Below are 18,855 nucleotides of genomic sequence, written 5' to 3' on the forward strand. Positions count from 1 at the left end.
CTGATCCGCAGCACTGCGGTGTGCAGGGGGAGGTCTGTCCGTGCAGAACTGGGATGAAACAGTCAGCATGGGTTTTGCATCCCACCTATGATTTAAGCATGTCTTAAAAATCGTGGTTTTAAAAAAAGATCTTGAAGGTGACAGTGGGAGGTTTATTCTCTTCAGCTCTTTGATTGTACTTGTTTGTGTGCGTTGTGTCAACTCCTCAGCCTTCTGCCGGCCGTTGGCTTTACGGCTGCATGCCGGGCACACGTGAAAGTGCTTTGCAGTCCAGAACTGTGATGCTGACAGCTGAGCTAGTAAGTTACAGATTGGTTTTATTTTGTAAATTCTTAAGAAAGCATCCATCCTTGCTAACCTTGAGTAAGCTGAAGTTTGTTAATTTGCTTGCTGTTTGGTCTTTTTCCCTCCTGCTGATTTTTGGTGAAACCAAATAATCTCAGGAAAATAACAGTGTTTACACTTTATCTGACCTTTTTATGAAGTCCATTTTAATTTCTGGTAAAAATAGGAATAAACAGAATGTAGAATTCCCAGTCTGGTGGTTAAAGACCTTTTCCTACCTCATCTGACTTTGAGAGAGGGAGAATAGGTGTCTCTTGATATTCTGGTTTTTTAAAAGACTTCTAAAGAAATGTTTTTTTCCTCCCTGGTAAGTGGTTTCTAGAGTCTCTACTGCTCTCCTGGCTGAGTTGTATTTGCAGCCTTGCGCACTGTAGGTTGCATCCACTAGAACTTAGTTACAACGTACAACAGTTGGATAAATTAGAGTGCTGGCTTAAGAGTTCTTGCAGATGGAGATGATTTCATGGGACGAATCCCTCCCTGGAGTGAATTGACTTGATTGGAATTACCTTAGAAATTACTTGACCTGCAGTGCTGACACTGCAGAAAATGTGTGTGTGAGGACCGGCTGAGAGCTGGAAGTGAGTGAGCTTTCCCCAGAAGTGCCCCCACAGCTCCCAGCAAGGAGAGGAGTACGGCCTTCCTGAGCCAGAAGCCAGATCTGCACCATTACTTTTTATAGCAATTTATTCTCCACGACGTGTGTCCAATCCCTCTTTGAGTCTGTTTTCTTTAAACTCACAGCATCTTGTGGGAATGATTTCAAAAATTTGAATTGTTCTGCCAGAATATGTCACTGGTGTCCCAGAGCTCTTGTATATGAAATAGACGTTTTCCTTCCTTGTTCACTTTTTTTGTGCCATTTGTAGTTTCATAGGCTTCTCATGTAGCAGATTCTCTCTTCAGTCCCTGAGTGTGTCTTTTGGCAAAACCAACCTAAATGAGGCAAACCTGTAAGTGTTCCCTCCAGCCTGGCACGAATACGCAGTTTGGGTCCAGTGTGCTGGATGCTTCTGGAGAGGTTTTCAAAGTCTTGGGCCTAATTTGTCTTCTAAGGATGCCCAACCGTCCTTTGAAAACTTCACTCTTGCACTCCTTCTGCCCCAACACTTACTGTTTGGTTTGGTTTGCTGCTCACCTGCGGAATGGCTGTTGTCTGCCGGTCTGACACTCGGCGTTGCCCAAGGGGTTTTCTAGCCCCTCACAGCTGGTTGTGGTTTGGCATGTTCTCACCAAAGCATACGGTCAGTCCCAACGATTTCACAGGTGGAATTTCAGCCGTACCATTAGGTAAACTGTTCTGGTGCTTAATTATCCCCTAAGTGTCTGCCTTATTTTCCGTTCCAGTGTGCCTACTTTCTGCTCCCAGGCATTGGACCACACTAGAATTTTTGCCTCAGAGATGAAAACACACTATCCCTCGAGGGTCTCTCCCTACATGACATGTTGTAGCCATTGATCAAGTGACCTCTTAGTGCTCTTTTTTTCAAAGCTAAGTAGACTGAGCTTCCTTCAGGGTATGCCGCACTTCAGTGCAGTGCCAGTGCAGACACCTGGGCAGGGCTGATGCACCTCGGCGGTGGGGTGGTTCTGCCTCCTGTTCAGTGGGTGCTGCTGTCCTGTTCCTTGTTGCCCCCACCGTAACAGCAGGCAGTGCTCCTGGGAGGGCAGCAGGAAGAAACGAGTGCTTGTCCAACATAGTTTCCACTTTGATGAAACGTTAAGCCCTGATGCCGGACTGTGAAGGAACAGCTGAAGCGGAGCTGCATGTTACCTTCTGCCACCTCTCTTTAGGGAGCGGTAAATCCGGGGGGGCAGGAGGGCTGGTGGCTGGCCAGCCACACGCAGGCAGGTTTGCCAGAACCCTGAAGTAGCCTGCGAGTAGTGCCACTAAAGCAGCCGTATTGACCCTACGAGCTTTGGTGTCGTGTCATACTCCCGTGTGGGGTGATGTGGACCTCTCTGTAAATGCATCACAAGGTGGAGGCTCTGCAGACTTCACAGAGTTCTTGTAGCCTTTTCACTCGTTCTGGTGTGTCAGCAGCCCCGTTCGGGTGCAGACATAAGGACTGGAGGCAGCACTGCAGCGCTACGCGTACCGACAGTACTGTCCAACAGTACAAGGCCACGAGCAGACTGTTTAAAGTAGACTCTGTTTTGAGCAGGGTATTGGCCAAGAGATCTCCAGAGCTCCTTGCCACCTTGAAATTATTCTGTGATACCACTAATTTACAAGATTATAGATCTACAGGAAAACCAGTGCAGTGTCCTGGAAATTTTTTCAATGGGGAAAAAAATATTGATATTTTGTATCTATTTTGATTTACACCCATATTTTCATTACGTGCTGCTGGAATTGTGTAATTATAATGTAGACCTGTTCTGTTGCACTTTTTCCTGAGTGGAAAGGTTTCCTAGAGGCTTCTCAAAAAGGCAACAAAGGTATGGTAGTGTTTGCCAGTTGTCTTTTAAAAAGAATGGATATATTGATCTAAATCTGTTCAGCTTTACCCATGAGAAACGAACCCACTTTGTGTTTATTCAGTTGGCATTGCATAAGTGGATGAGCATTAAGCTTGTTTTCCAGACTGAAGAAAACTCACACCGAGAACTAAGATGGCAAATTTATTTCGACATTGCAATGTATGTGAATGTGAACTAGAAAGAACTTCCATTGCTTTTAGTAAGCAGGATAAATCCTTTTACTTATATTTTATTTTATATGCTTCCACTTGCTCCATACCTCAAGGCATCCATGAGCCGTCCTAAAGTATAACATGACAGCTAGAAGTAAGGAAATAAAATATCAGCCCCACATTTGCTCTCTGATTATTCCCATGCAGGTGTTGGAATTAAGTCTTCTCTGTTCCTTGAAGAAGATCTCTTTCTTATTCCACAACCACTCTTTGCTGTAGCATTGTCTGAGCTATTTTCATAATTCATAATTATCTTGGTTCTTAAAAATTTAGACATACATTTAAAAGCATGATCCAATCTTGCCTGATTGCCACCACATTGTGTTTGAAGTAATTACCATTCATTTGGCTTTTGAGGCTGTTGAATGAATTTTCCACATGAGATTCCTTAATTTGTACATATTTTATTGCTATAAAATAGGTATTGGCAAGCTGCCTAAACTGTAGTGAAGGCCTTTAATTCCTATCCCTATGTTATGAAACAAATTAAGTGCAAATGAGGAGGCATAAGATAGACTCCTTAAAACGTATTTTGTTGACATTTCAAAATTATCCTTACACAGGTGCAAATGCACAGGTAAAATTAAGGTAGCTTAGTTCTGCACTGAAGAGCCAAAAATGGTTAGTTTTCATACAAGAAAGATAATCTTCCTTTATAGTATAAAAGCTCTCTCTTTCTATCCTTGAGCTATTATCCCCATGAGAAAATGTACTCTGCTTGAAGAGGTTATTAGTGCCTTTGTGCTGGCTTCCTGCATACTAAGGAAAACCTCCAAGAATATTAATCCCCCCTGTTCTGCACATCTATTCTCTAACGGCTGCACAGGCCTGCCCTGCTCGCTGGGTTTTAGCGGCACCGAGGTGCCCAACTGGTTTAAAACAGCCACGATTAGGGGGAGGTGAGACGCCTGCCCTGTCACCCACCCTGCCAGGGACACGGTGAACGGTCTCGGGGGCTTCCTTGAATACGCGGCTCCTTTCCCCCTGCGTTGAATTGACACTGTGCACCCTGCGTGTCTTTATGAAGAGTCTGCTGCTCGATTTGAGTGTGTCTCAGTAGAGGGCACATGGTGTAGCCCTCTCAAAGCATGCCAGGTTTCATAGCTGTGTTTTGCTAAACAACGTCACAACAAGATTTTGGGAGAAAATCTAATGGTAACAAAGAAAAGGGGAAGAACGTTCACTGCTTTTGCTTTAAAAGATTTACAAAGGTTAATTTGCTTGAAAGAATTGCTGGAAAGTTGACAGATTTCCCTGTTTCCCTATCAGGGCACTTCAGGTATGGCCTTTAAGGAAAAAAAATAACAAAATAACAATTCTTGGCATGTGCCCTTGTATAGGCCTAATTGGTACAAAATTCTGCCCAGCCCCAAGCAAAAAAAAATCCCTAGTGATCCAGCATCTCAGGTTTATTGTAATCACAAAGCTTTCATAAATTAAACAGCGAGACTGTGCAGGTTTGGATCTTATTAATGAGCACTTGTTGACAGTCAGCTATTCCATGTGAAATCAAGCTTGGCTTCGTGCTTCTACTGGGAAAGTACAGGAGCTCCCGAAATGCAGAGCTCATTAAGAAACCTGGCTAATGGTGTTCATCTGAAGGAAGAGGTTTACAAATTGAGGCATGTACCACGCAGGAACACCAGGGCTTCCACAGAGGGAATTTTAGGTATTGGTGTAAATGTGAAGTAAGCCTCGTGGTTGTGTTGGGATGAGTGGTTGGGTCGCTGGCTGTGAAACAGGTTGGCTTGCTCTGGGACACTCACGCTGCTCTGAGGCCCCACTGAGGTCAGTGCAATAAGGGCAAGTGCTTAAATTAAAGGCTTTGGTGAAATTAAGGACCAGATTTGCAACTTCAAACATAAGAAATACATCCAGAATAAGAAACGTGCCTGACATTGGGCATCACAGGGAGCAGCACATCTTCCTTCCCTCCACCCCTGTTCAGTGTAACCCAGCTGCTAAAGAAACTTCTATCTTAGCCATGCTGAGCCTTGCTTTACCTGCTTAAAACTCTCATGCCCTGGCCTTCTGAGCTCATTTTCACTGTGTGGAGTCTCTGCTGGCCTGGGAGGAGCATCATGGATGCGTTTGGCGTACTCTGGCCCTCTCAGTGCTGAATCAGTCTATCTGTTCATTGATGACAAATTTAAGAACAGGGCTTCATGGGCTGTTACACAGAGGAGGCTCCAGGATGCAGTTTCTGTCAGGGAAGACGTTTCAGTGCTAGCTCTATCTGTATCGTTCCAAGAAGGCTGCAATTCCTGTGCTTGCAGACAGCAGATACCAGCACCCTGAAAACAACAGGAGGGAAGATGACCTGCATTCTGCGTGAGATTTTGCTTTTGTTCCTCAGGTAACAGCAGGCTGAACTGCGAAGCTGGTGCCTCTCTATCAGCTCCAGCCCCAGCACAAGCTGCACAGTGGCTGGTTCCTGGGTTGCTGCACTGGGCTGTCATATGCACAGACGTGCACTGAGCCATGCACCTTCCTGTACCTACATACCAGAATAAATCAAAAGACGGGGTCATGGAGTGTAGAAGGAAACACCGCCATTGGGTTGTTAAGCTAATTGTAATACTCTTAGGACCCTTGTTCCCTGTGATCTCTTCATCTGGGAATATTCGTAACCCCTTTGATGATTCTTTACAGAGACAGAATCCCAGCGAGGACAAATGCTCTGTTTTATTATGGTAGTACATAACTTAATTTTGAGGCAGATCACAGATCTGTGTCTGACATTTCTACCTTTCAACTGTTGCAAGTTTTTCAGCAAACAGTGAAGGAAAGGGAAAAAGACAAAGCCACCATGTTAAATGTTAATGTGCTTTTCTTCTCCCTCTGGAGGTAGATCTCAATAAAATGTATAACAGTTTTAAATCTTGTTTCAATACATTTTTATGTGAAAATATATGAAGTACAGTCTGAAAGGACGAAAGAAAATTCGCATTTGTCCTTTAGGCAAAGCTTTTTAAGTGTTCATACATAAAATATGATTGAGAATACCAGTGACATTTCAACTAGAGACAAAAACAAGGTTAAAAATGTTCTTGATTACCCTAAAAGTAGAAGTTTCATTTCTAGGTTCTTTGTGAAAACCTTATAAACAAAGAGGAATATACCATTGGTGTTTCAGGTACAGTTTTGGGATTTCCTGCCTCTCTGGAGATGGTTTTGCTCTGTGTGAGAAGCGCCTCTAGACATTGCTGCTGTCTAGATTTGGCCAGTCATGAAATTGTGAAGTGCGGAAGCGAGTAATACTTTGATTTCTGCTTTTTCCTGGGTGGAAGAGGAAGAATCCGCTTGTGTTTCACCCTGTCTGCATATAGGGGCTTGCATTCTAGCTCACACCATTTCTGACTCAGCTGTGGCTGCAATGCTTCAAGTTGGCTGTAGCCTGCAGCAGAAGCCAAGGGGAAAGTTCAGATGAGTTGATTTATCAGAGAATCTCAACAAAAATGTTTCTTTGTATTTATCTGTTACTTGCTTTGCCTTGACCGATCCAGCTGTGTGAGCGACTGAGCCCCTGGAGCTGCTAACACAGGAGACACATGGGAGCAAAGGGGATGAAAATACTGTAATCCCTTCAGGCATTGCAAAATACCTTGGCTTTGAGTCTGTCTTTTCTCTCTGCACTGATCTGCATAGTCCCTCGTGGGGTAAAACCACCCCGCCTTGGGGCAGTGCTGGTTAGCAGTGTGAAGAAGTCTTGTGTGCGCGCTCTTCAACACTGATACTGGCACAGTGCGTTTGTAGCGAGACTTGCTTTGTTCGAGAACCCAGTGTAATGAGTTTGCAGGCGTTGGGGGAATTTGCAGGAGCACCTGTAGCTATCCAGCAAACCAGCTCTCCGGAGGACGAGACCTTAACCCAGCAGTGCAGGCCACAGCTTGCTGACGGGTTGGACAAAGTAACAACTTGCTGCATAAAGAAACCCCTCTTTTAAAGTCTCCCCTGACTTGACATTCCTACATGGTTAACACCATACATGCCCAGGCTTCTTATTTAAATTTTATTTTGAACAACTTTTATCCTCTTGTCAGCAAGGTATCATCATTTCTGCTCTAAGGCAGTAGCTGTTTATTTTGATGTTTATCTTTTTTTTTCTTTTTTTATTATTTGCAATCCAAACTGACCTTTTTACTACATAACCACTTGAAAAAAGAGATGTCCTGCTCACATAAGGAGTGCCTCAAGAGAAGGGCAGTCCTGCATAATTTCCTGTCCTCTCACAGAAAGCCTTTATATTGGAAAACTGGGGAATATTACTTTCTGGCCCTGCACACTCTCCTGGGTAGAAAGGTCCTGAAACACAATTTATTGTAAAACACACAGTGGTTACAGAGCTAGCACAGTCAATGATATTCCTTTTATTACCACTCAGATGAGAACACAAAATGACATTGGAAAGCAGTGAACTCACCAGAAGGGCAGAGAAAGCCATTAAATTCAACACGCATCATATTTCATAATCAGAATCCTGCAGTCAGAGCTGACACCACTGAATGAGTTTGTTGCTGTCATGATAATATAAAACCCGCTGCATCTGCTTCCCTTGGCACTTTTCTTTGTAGACCCTTGCAGTGTATGGGCTATTAATCATCAGTAGCCAGGGACACTGCAGACCAATGCACTTTGTATTGCATAAATTGAAAATGCATCACTATTAGAGAGAAAACTGCCTTCTGTACATCTCTATTTAGATAAGCAGTTTCCTAAAGGGCTGCCATGCTATTATGGCTAACCACTTAATTGGAGTTCTTTCCACAGCCTAGTAATTGGGGTTGGGGGGGGGGGGGGGTAATGCAATCCCTTTTGTAGCGTGGATGAAAACAAGGCAGGGAGAGCATTCCTTTTCTTACCTGGGAAGCCTGACAAGGCTGAAGCTGGAGGTGAGAAAATGCAGGCAAATATACTGTATCATTTAACCTCACTAAATTAACTTCATAAGCGAGAAGGCTGAGCCTGCCTGTGAGTGGGAGAGGGATGTTGTGCAACCTGTGCATTAATGAATTTTCAGTAGCTGACAGGAGCAACAGCTTGCCAGAGGAGTGGTGTTGACTTTCCTTCCATTAGCTCTGCTCACAGAAGAGGGTGAGCTAAGTTTTAGAAAGAAAAAAAAAAGTTTTAGCAGCAACCTGAGGAAAGGCAATTGCAAATCCAGCACTCAATATTGCACCTTTTAAAGATAACCTGTTTTATTCTGCCGTCATTTGTCCAGATTTTATATGTAAAGAGGAAAGATCACTAACTAATGAAAATGGGTGATTTGAAGTAATTTGAAGATGAAAGTATATCTTTCAAACTGCATGTGTTTAACTGTAAATTGCCTCATGGTTTCAGTATTTTCTCTTGAAAGGCTCTGGTCAGCGCGTGGAACTTCATTGATCTTTGCTCACAGCTGCCCACACTTACATTCTCACCACACCTGCCATACTCTGTGGGTCTTTCTCCCTACTCTGTGCAGCCAGAGATGTGTTGGAAGGATGTGAGTGAGCTGAAATGATGTAAACTTGTGTTGAATCCCATGTCTTCTGATACTTGCCGGCTCAAACACGGGTGTATCGGCTAAAGTGCTCAGGCCAGACCCACAGCAGAACTGCATTTAAACTGGGACCAATACACACAGCCTGTTCAGAACTGTGATCCCCAGCCCTTCCCTCTCCCAGCTGATGCCCAGCTTAGGTGTGCTTACATTTCAGCTAGATTTCTTCACTTGATTTCTTTGGACAAAGTTCTCTAGAAAGTTTCAAGTCTGACCACAACCAAAAATATTCCTGTCTCGATTGATCCAAACAGCTCAGAGGATCTCTTGTCACTCAGGCACTACGTCAGAGTAACTGGAAGTGCAGAGGTGTTTCCTGAGCGTGTCTGTCAGAGAGGTTATCTAGGCAGAGCTGGGGGATGCGGACAGCCCTGGTTATTAGATAAAATTAGATAAAGTTATTAGATAAAAAGATGGCACTGCATTGACTAAAGGGTGGAGAAAGGTGGGTTGGGCTCTAGCCCACAATCGCAGGCTTCTGCCTGCCTGCACGTTAGCATACGCCACAGGAGTGCTGCCCCGCACCTGAACTGGGCAGGGCTCGCTGGTTTAGCCCATTGGCACTGACCTGCTTCTCAGAGAGGCACCAACTCCCGGACTCGGACAGAGTGACAGAGGAGAGGCCCCATCATGCAGAAAAGGCACAGTAAAGTCATTTGCACACAGCAAGTGTCATCCTCTTTGAAGTCCTACCAGTTTGTGACTTTGGACTCTAGGACATAATCCTGTTATGGGTTAAGCTGATCGAAATCGAGGTGGCTGTTGTCCTGCCCTGCCCTGCTCCTGCGTGCTTTGGCGCTGCTCTGTGTGGCTGAAGTTAAAATGTTTTTTGCTGTATTCACTTTCAGCTGAATTAGCTCTCGGAACTGGTGCAGGGGGTATTTGTGTCTGTGATAGTGGTGCCCAAAGGGGAACCAGGAGTAAGGGCTGCACTTCATTCCAGTAAGGAGAATTAATTTGAAAACTCTGATTCTGGTAGCAGGTAACAGGGACAGAGAGTCTCACTTACTACAGTAGTTATGAAGGAGAACAGCGTCTTTACAAGGGACAAGTTTATTCCTGTGGAGGGAACATTAAGGATAGAACTTTGAAGAAATCTGAAACTAGATATGCTTGGCTGAAAAAAATACAACCACTCAGAAGCTGGCTAGTTGCCTTCGTCTTGCAGTTTAATGACAATTTCATTTCATTTCATTCTAGGTAAACTAGTGGTGAGTTATAACCAGCACTAATTGTTGGCTGTGTGGTAAAGCAGTCAACTGATCTATGATGAAGAACGTATTACTGTCTTTAACTGGAGGTAACAAGGAATATGTTCTATTTTAAGGTGTGGTCTTTATTTTAATTGTGTGGTCTTCTATGATGTGTTCAGGGAAAGAGAAAAATTGTATTCACCTGAGTTCAGGACTAGGGCAGGGCTTGTAAGCAGTTTGATTCAGGATTGATGCCTGTGTCTGATACCTGAACATTAATGCTACCTATTAAAAAATTTAGAACTGGACATCGGGAGGTTGTGTATGCTCTTTACTGTCTATCATGGAGGACTCTGGTGCCTTGAGAGCTAACAGATCTGATTTTTAAAAGTAAGTAGTTAAAATAACAACATTCAGGTTATGAAAAAGCCCTTTTGAAAAACAAGCAACACTGCTCAGAGTATTGTTGCTGCTTAGATTTGGTTTCTACAGAATTTCCTATTCAAAAATACTGAAAGTTTTTCTTTTAAAAAAACGAACAAACAAAATCCCCAAGTCCACACACTCATATTTAAAGCTACTCATGCTTAAATTTTAGCTTTGAATACAGGTTGTTTTGTAAAAAATAACAACATCAAGGTATGGAAATACTTTGTTGAAAGAAATAAATTATGTAGAGTTCTCCTAAATAATTTAACAGATAGAGTAAACAAAAATTATGACTTCTTACAGCACACACTCAACTAGCTGGCATTTTGTTCCTGTGGTAACAGATACAGGTTCTGGGGTTTGAGGCTTTAATTTTAATCACACAGTGTCCTGTCCTTGGTTGGAGCAGTGTTTCAGATGCAGCGTAATGTCCCCAAAGCCCTGTCAAATGTACCAGCATCCTTCCAAGTTTCTTCTGTAAATTAAAGTAGCTGTATGATAACATCGTGGTCTTTACTTTAAAAGTACTAGTATTATAAAATGCAATAATTTAGTATCAGCCAGTGAGCATGGCTTTAAAAACAAGATCTCATTATATTTGTTAGTTAATATTATCGATGTGGTGAGGGGTTAAAATAGAGAACCTATTCAAATAGTCAGTTCAGCTGGCCAGAAAAAATGAAACAAACCCATCACAGATTCATTGTCTGTGTCCTCATTTCTTTAGATGAATTCTGTTAGTCTGTACTGTCTTTTATTAATGCTTTGATTTCACTTGGGATGTCCCAGCCCCTGGTTCAGTCTGGTGATAGGCTTCTGTAAGTATTATTTTACTCTTAAAATGCCTTTGCCATATTGCCCTTGCGATACATAAAGCTATATTTAATATCAATTTAAGCTCCTCCTTCAGTTGTAAAAGCTGAAAGAAATGCTTCCAAAGCACAGGAAATTTTCATTCGTAATGTATATAATTACGTTTCTCTTTCGGTATTGGTAATGGGAAATTTGGAATCACACTTACACTTTGTGTAAGACCTTGCAACAAGTAGAGTAAGTTGCAGCAACAAAGTCAGGTTTTACATTTGTTTGGTCCTTGGGGGAATGCTGGAATTAAGCCTAGAAGAAAAGGAGGCCTCATTGCTTTAGCATGCCATGCCTCATGCGTTAGCCAGTTTATATGATGTATGTGTTTCCTTCCTCACACACATCCTCTATAAAAGAAAATCTAATCAGAATTTAAAGTTATGCTGTATTCATTGCTTTGATTCTGGTGCATTGTTTCAGTTTCTTATAATATGTGAAACAAAAGCCAAGCCAAGCAAATTACAACAAAATATTTCAATTAAAGCTGTATTTGACCCATAATGCACTGCTGTATGTTTCATACCTTGTTTTTCATACTGTTAGCAATGTTTCAAATTGAGAATATGATCACAGTAACTACTACCTACCAAGAGCTGACACTGTTAGGAGAGAACAGGGAGGAACTTTTGGTTTTCTAGTCTGGAAACACAGAAAATGAGCTGAGGAGTCAAACAGTGGGTCAGTGCCAAAGTCAGGAACAGAAATCTGCCAGCCTCGCTCATTCCAAATGCCAAAAAAATCTGACTTGTCGCAAATGAGTGGTTTAGGTTAAGTCACTTAAAGGATCACCATCAAAGATATGAGCGAAATAGTTTTCACATGAGTTTGTGGGAGTGTGGCTTCACTATGTTCAATGGCAGTGTTTGCTCTATTACTTACTACACGGGTAGAACACACAAAGAAACATCAAATTAAAAATCAAATGAAAAGTCAGATTAAGAATCGAGTTAAAATTAAGCCAAAAATTATTTACACAGGGATCAAAGACCTAAGGGCTAAGAGACCCTGCCATCGAGTCACGAGGTTTAGAGAGGACCCCCTTGTTCTCTAAACTCTTTGATAAAGCTTAGATGTGGCTAGATCGAATCTTAGTCTCAGATTTGGACAATGGTTTACGTCTAAACATACAAAGAGTAGGATAAAAGAGTAAGGAAGGCCCTTCCATGGAGTCACGAGGTTCAGAATGGACTCCCTTGCTTTCTAAACTCTATATAGAGTTCAGGTGTGGCTAGATCCAGCCTAGTCTCAGACTTGGACAGTGGTTTATATCTAAAAGAATATAAGGAGTAAAGGAAATTTGTTGAGTTGATGAGGTTCAGAGTGGACCTCCTTGTTTTCTAAACTCTTAATAGAGTTTTGGTGTCGCTAGATCCAGTCACAGTCTCAGGCTTTGACAATGGATTATATCTAAGGGTATATCGAGAGTGAGGGTTTATTGACAGTTTAAGGTTGATCACAAAATTGTAGCAGCACTTAGTCATCAATGAATTTAACATTTACCGAATGATTCAATACGATTTACTTTGATTATAACAGTGTTTTAATACTGATTTGAAATGATGACACGCTGTATTGGTTACGAGTTATCTACATCAATTTGCACAGACACACATGCATACAAACCAAAAGAGACAGATGTATAGAATTATATATGCACAAATGTGGTACAAAGGGATATGTGTTAAAAAGTTCCCCTCACGCTCAGTGAAATACACATGTCGAATGCCTTTGCGTTTCTCAGTGGGCGAAGGGTCGGACCCCGAGGAGCAGGGCTATCAGCCCAGGTTCCGTCGTCAGCTTTCAGTGATGGTTCCCCTGTCCTGCTCAGGGAGGGATGCTGGTGCAGCCAGGAGAGCTCAAAGGGTCTGACTTGGATCGCTGTTTATACTGTTGGAGATGACTGGCTTTAGTCATCCATAAAATTCCATCCTGGCCATTACCGGAGTTGGTCATTTTTCAATGCCAGTGGTACCGTTCCACTCAAGCTATGGTTCGGGTCAGGAATGTCCGAGGGCTGTCAGGGGATGACTGATTATTGTTTTTATTACCACCTTTGCTAGGCAACAGGAATTCCTGGTGTGGGCAGTGCTGCTCCTCACCGTGGTCCTGCAAGAGTTGTTGGTATGATCAAGGGGTGCTTAACCGTGCAACTCATTGCTCAAACACTAAGGCCTCATAGGGATTCCTGAGGTTGTAGGGCAGCCCAGGGAAGGGGGTGAGATGTACCACCACACTCGTATCCAGCCACAGTGAGCGGTGTTTGTCCAGGACGACAACCTCATGCAGCATCCCTCAAGAACCACATCAGAGAAAAGCACCCACTCCTAGCCGTGCTGCAGGGAAGGGAGGGAGTGGGCAGCACAGCAACTGGTTTTCTTAAGATCACTCGTCAAACTGTCTTTTCCTTGCTTTTCCATCTTTATATCATATTAATTTGTCTTTTTCTTTCTTGATTGTGCAGAATAACAGTAAATGGGTCCATCTACTTTTGGAGAGCAGGAATGGAAGAGCCTTGGCCTTATGCCTGGGTGAGAGGCAGCACAGAGAGCAGGCGGCCAGCACAGTCACGCTAGATGTCTGCGTCAGCCGTCAGCTGTGGCTGCTCTCTGGGCCTAAAAGGAAGGTAAGAACTGTGCCCTTGGGGTACAGCTGGTTTACATTGTGCTGAGAACAGTACGGTTTGTATAACGCCATTTACCTGCCGGAGGCTGTGGGACACGTAGTGTAGTTCTGTACATGGTGAAACTGCACGTGGGTTTTACTTCACTCTCTGTGTTGCAGTAAATTGAAGAAGAATGAATTCGGAGTGGCACTGCCCTCTTCACAAGGCGGGGGTTTAGCCTGAGCCTCATCTGCTCAGCAGGGAGCGAGAGCAGCAGGAGTAAAGTGTGTCATTAGTGCTCTGTGTGACGCTGCTACTAGCCTGGTATTTTACGCACTGGAGGGATGTCAGCGTGGATTACACAGCAAAATCATCACCACTGCTCTGCCTGGTAATAGTATGTTTTTAGGCTTATGTTCTGGGAATCCTTCTAGTGCCACTGGGCCTCCTGATTTAGTGCAGTTCCCAGCTTAAAGGGACACACAGCGATTTCCTTGCGGACTGTGCATCCTACTGCTTTCGTGAAGGCAGATGGGAATGACAGCTCGCTGGATTTGGCAGTAGCCTGGTATGGGGAAAAGGCAGCTTTAAAATCACCTAGTTATTTTTGTGAAACAACGTGTTCCAGATTGATTACTTACTTCTGGAAGCTGTTGCAGCTGAAAGTGTAGCTGTTTAAAGACTTACAGGTGCAGCAAGTCAGGGTCATTCCACGTAAATCATTGCCTTCTGTTGACAGGGAATTTAACAGTTTGGGTTAGTTGTTAGGAGAGCATGCACAATTGGGTACGTTGAAATCTTAATGGTGCTTTTCCTTACTATTTGATGCAGCTAGTGAAAAAACCCCAAACAATAAAAATCCCTCACCACAAGTTTTAATTATTTATGAAGTCAGCAGAAACGTCTCAAGACTTAACATTCTGAAAAAAGCTTCAGCTGATCAAAACCAGATTCCTCCCTCAGTGTATGCACAAATGATTGATTTGCATTCATTTAATATTTTCAACTAGCTGTATTTGGAAAAATCATTAGCACAAGCTTACTTGCTGATAGAGGAGCTCAGCCGAACAGGAGGTGGCCAGGAAATCAGAGGAAACTCTGCAGGGATATGAAATGAAAGAGATGGCACAGCAAGCTAAGGAAGATGCCTCCAGCGGGAGAACAGAAGGCAAAGTCTGCCTCATTTCCCGGCTTGGCTGTAGGGCGGTTTTCCATACTGCAGACAGACCAGTTTGCTTCCATTCGGCTTTCTAGAGTGAGCCCCAGTAGTCCTGCAGGAAAACATAAACCTGGGTTTAAGGTTAGTTGGTTATGCACTCTGTGCAGATGATGAGGATATATCCAACACTGAGCTGGCTCTTCCACCCGGGAGGGTTTCTTGATAGGACACGGGGTAGTTGTTCACTGTTCAGCTGTGTCATGAGTGTGCGCTCTTTATCGTGCTGTAAACACACCGTGCTGGTAGTCACCGTTATTTTGAACCAAAACCAGAAAGAACAGGGAAGTTCCGTGGCTGTCAGGGCCTTAGAGAGCACAAAGGCCAGATGCTGTGCAGTGCGGATGGGGACAGCTGTGTCTAACTGGTGCTGCTCCTGGGCGTTTCAGATGAGAGGTGTGGGTTTTCGCCCTGATGCAGCCGGTAAGGACAGTACACACAACCTTTTAGCTAATTTAGGTTTCCAAGCACACTTCCTCTTCCTTAGAGTTCCATTTGCATGTTTTCCTACTAAACAGGAGTGCTTTGAAAGAGGAAATGCGATACAAGTCAGACCGGTTTTCTGGTTTTATAATCTGCAGCACTGAATTTTTTTTTGTTTATCGAAGTCATTGTCTGGATTACTGCTTCATGCCATCATTTGCCGCAGCCAGCTCTGTACAGAAGCACAACTAGCTCTCTTCAGCATTAAGGAAAACTATTTAAAAACTAAATTTAATGAAAGAAAAGTGTCCTTCAACTGAAGATGGAAATATTTGGCAAATTACTCCACTGAAAGTTTTCCATGTCAGCTTCAGTAAGTTCTCATTAATCAAGCAATTTACAGAAGGTAAGAGATTTTTTCTAAGATTTACAGTGTCAGCACTGCCTACAGCTTTTGCATAAAATAAAAGACCCCACCATCACTGATGAGGTCTGTAGTCATTAAAGCTGGATGAAAATCAAGATTTACCAAAGTTTGGTACCTCTCTGTTTGAAATCAACTTTTGAAGGGTTTCCATGAAAGCAGAAAGATATTCTCTAGACACATTTTGAAAACTTCAGATTTGAAATCCTCTGTCACAAGGCAGGAAATTGTGTTCATGTCAATGGAATGTTAAAATTAGTGATTAAAAACGCTCCCAAAGTACAAGACTGTTTCTTTTGTAGATTTAATTACCAGGTCATCTCACTGCAGAATGTAAACTTGCACTTTTTAGTGTAATTCAAACCCAGGAATTTATTTTAAAAATATGTATGTGTGGTGCCTGTTGCCAGAAATGAGCAATTCAGAGAGGAGGTTGAGGAAGGGTTGTACGTAACACCACCCTTTGCTGGTGTTAGCAGTTCTAGGATACATTTCTTTGAGGTTTCTGAGATGAGTCTTGAGCCCTGGAGATCTCATGCAATTATTTCAGGTTCAGCAGTGCAGAAGTATAGATTACCATATAGACTCACCCATAAGGTATAAGTAAAGCATTGGCCATTGTTTAATACTTGATTTGTATTTTTTCCCCATGCAGTTGTTGAATGCTTTCTTTGGCAAAACTGAAAAACAGCCCCTTAAGAAATAGCTACCCTGAGTGCTGCAAGTTTGGTTTTGAAACAAGACAGTGAAACAGATTCTGTTGCCTCTCTCACTGTAGAAGTATGAAAACAGAAATATTATTTTCTATTATATAATATTATATAATACCTATTATATTGACCTTAGCATTTGTATTTTGCATTTGTATGGTGCCAAAGCCTGATCACACTGAAGTTTAAAGGTTGGATAGTTATCTATAAAAATAAAGAGAGCAGTTAAGGTGGTAAGGCAGAAGTCAGGGTCCTGAAGTTGTGTGATTTAAGGGCTGGGGAGGCACAGAAACAAACCACGAGTACTCCTTATTAGATAATAACAATAGCAAGCACGTGTACCTGAAGTTGTATGATTTTTTCCATTTTTAAACATGTTAGCTATAATAACTAACTTAGTGTCTATTTCAATAAGTAGTAATCTGAAAGCAAATCCAATCCAATAATTGTTTTTCTCCAAACTAATCAACAGATTACTACTGCGGTAGTGGTAGTACTACTACTACATGTCTTAGGTGAAAAGCATTAAAGCAGCTGAAGGTACTTTATACAAACACCAGACTTTGTTTTTTCTGTTCCACAATTTTTGTTTCCATCATGGAAGGCATTAGGAAAAGAACATTTAATACTGAAACTATAGTGACTCCTTTGAACTGGTATGAGATAGGCAGCGCGAATGAAGTACCATATTATTTGAAATTCAGGTTGTGGCCGAGTACAATTCCTTTTTCTAGCAATATCATTTGTCCTCAGGCCCCTAAGACAATAGTGTTGAGTTTGATTTGTGAATTTTAACAACCTGTGGTTTTGCAAATAAAACTGCAACTCAGTATACTAGTTTAGGTTAGATTTATAATGTAGAAGAAATTGCCACTTTCCATGGATTTCTGTTGCAGAAGTTCCAAACACGGCTCTCCTGAAACACTAAATGCACCCCTTCTTTCTGAAGCATAATGTGTGTTTGCAAAGCAAAACTGGAATTATAACAGCAGTTTTTACTGCTCCAGCTTGTAGTATCACTGCAGAGAATAACAAAAGTCTCATGTTAAACAGGCAGAGAGGGAAGAAAAGGTCAGGATTTCCCACAAAACAAGGGTATAAAGTAACACCCACAATGCAGAACAAAGAGTGTTGTTGGGCATAATCATCGATCAGTGTTTTCTATTAACTGTTTGTAGTAATTCCAGGTAACATAACTATGCTCATTAGAGAAAAATCCCAACATTTGAGCAACAGAGTATTTTGTATTCTGCTTTTTACAGTGTTTTGTCTGGGGCTTTGTCAGCTATTTCTCTGCAGGGTTTGTCTTGAGCTCTTCAAAGTTACATGGCTCTTAAAGTCATAGTAAAACAAAGACTCCATATCACAGTTTAATATTTCAATTAAACTACAGAGCAATAATTTGCATTAATTGTAGCCTAATAGTTGCAAATGACAACATTTTGTTTTGTTGTACTTAAAGATTTTATTAGTAACAGACGCTTTTAGTTAGTGTTTGTTGCCCCAAGAGCTTTAGAGGAACTGATTTTCTGTCAGAAAAGATTGGAATCAATTGCATTCCTCCCTTCCAGATAGTGCTAAAACATTTATTTAAAGGTTTATATGCTCACCCTGCCTTATCTGTATTCCAAGTCACTTGTCCAATGAAATAAAATTCATTCATGCCTTCCTTCACTGTGTTATTGACAAAGTGTAAGCTTTATGTGACTAGAAGCCAGAATTCTGTCTTTTGGGAATACCTCTCTCTAAACTTGTCTGAAAGAATTATTTTATTGCATTTTTCATGCCAATTCAAGTATGTTTGAATGGTAAATCCTAGAAGCTGGGCTGTCTGTGACCATATCAGCCTTTTGAATTAGCAGCATACGCGGCATGATAGAAATATTAGATTGAAAGGAAGGAGTATGTATGCTACATAATTTTTTTTTTATTAAGATTTTTTTTTTTTTTGCACATAATAAACTGCATGTCACTTGGTTCTACAAATCAAAAACTAGGTCAGGTCAGTTTTCTCAATGCCTGGCATTATGCTGATAGAAAGTTTGCCATCACTATATGTCTCTTTAGCCCATTCTCTACGAAAGAGCAGTGTCTGGAGAGCAAGTGCTAAAAACTATTTATGCCATGTTTCATTTGGGGGAAGTTAGAGCCTCACCAGCTGCTTTTCTTATCCATGCAGCCAGTGCTGCATGAGTGACGTTCAGCTCTCTGTCAGCGGCATAATACAAAAACGATGCTATGATCTAGGTGGTTTGTCTTATACAAAAGATAGAGTAGGTCATCACTGAATTAAATACTTAACGAAACAAAGCAACCTGGCCTTGTAGCCACAATAGTGGTTGAAGAGTCCAGAAGCGAGATATGTACATGACCTAACTGTCATTTCTCTTCACTGCTGCGTTGGGATA

The 18,855-nt window shown here is 42.1% G+C and overlaps 1 long non-coding RNA gene across 1 annotated transcript in view; it reads left to right on the forward strand.

Moving 5' to 3' along the window:
* Positions 1-18,855, forward strand: part of LOC130147436 (uncharacterized) — a 317,093-nt gene that overhangs the window by 24,231 nt on the left and 274,007 nt on the right. The window contains exons 7-9 of the long non-coding RNA XR_008821244.1: positions 9,787-9,886; positions 13,534-13,695; positions 15,499-15,686. This is a non-coding gene — a long non-coding RNA (uncharacterized LOC130147436). The remainder of the gene's footprint in view (positions 1-9,786; positions 9,887-13,533; positions 13,696-15,498; positions 15,687-18,855) is intronic.

Source organism: Falco biarmicus, chromosome 1 (genome assembly GCF_023638135.1).
Source record: "Falco biarmicus isolate bFalBia1 chromosome 1, bFalBia1.pri, whole genome shotgun sequence".
Lineage (NCBI taxonomy): Eukaryota > Metazoa > Chordata > Aves > Falconiformes > Falconidae > Falco > Falco biarmicus.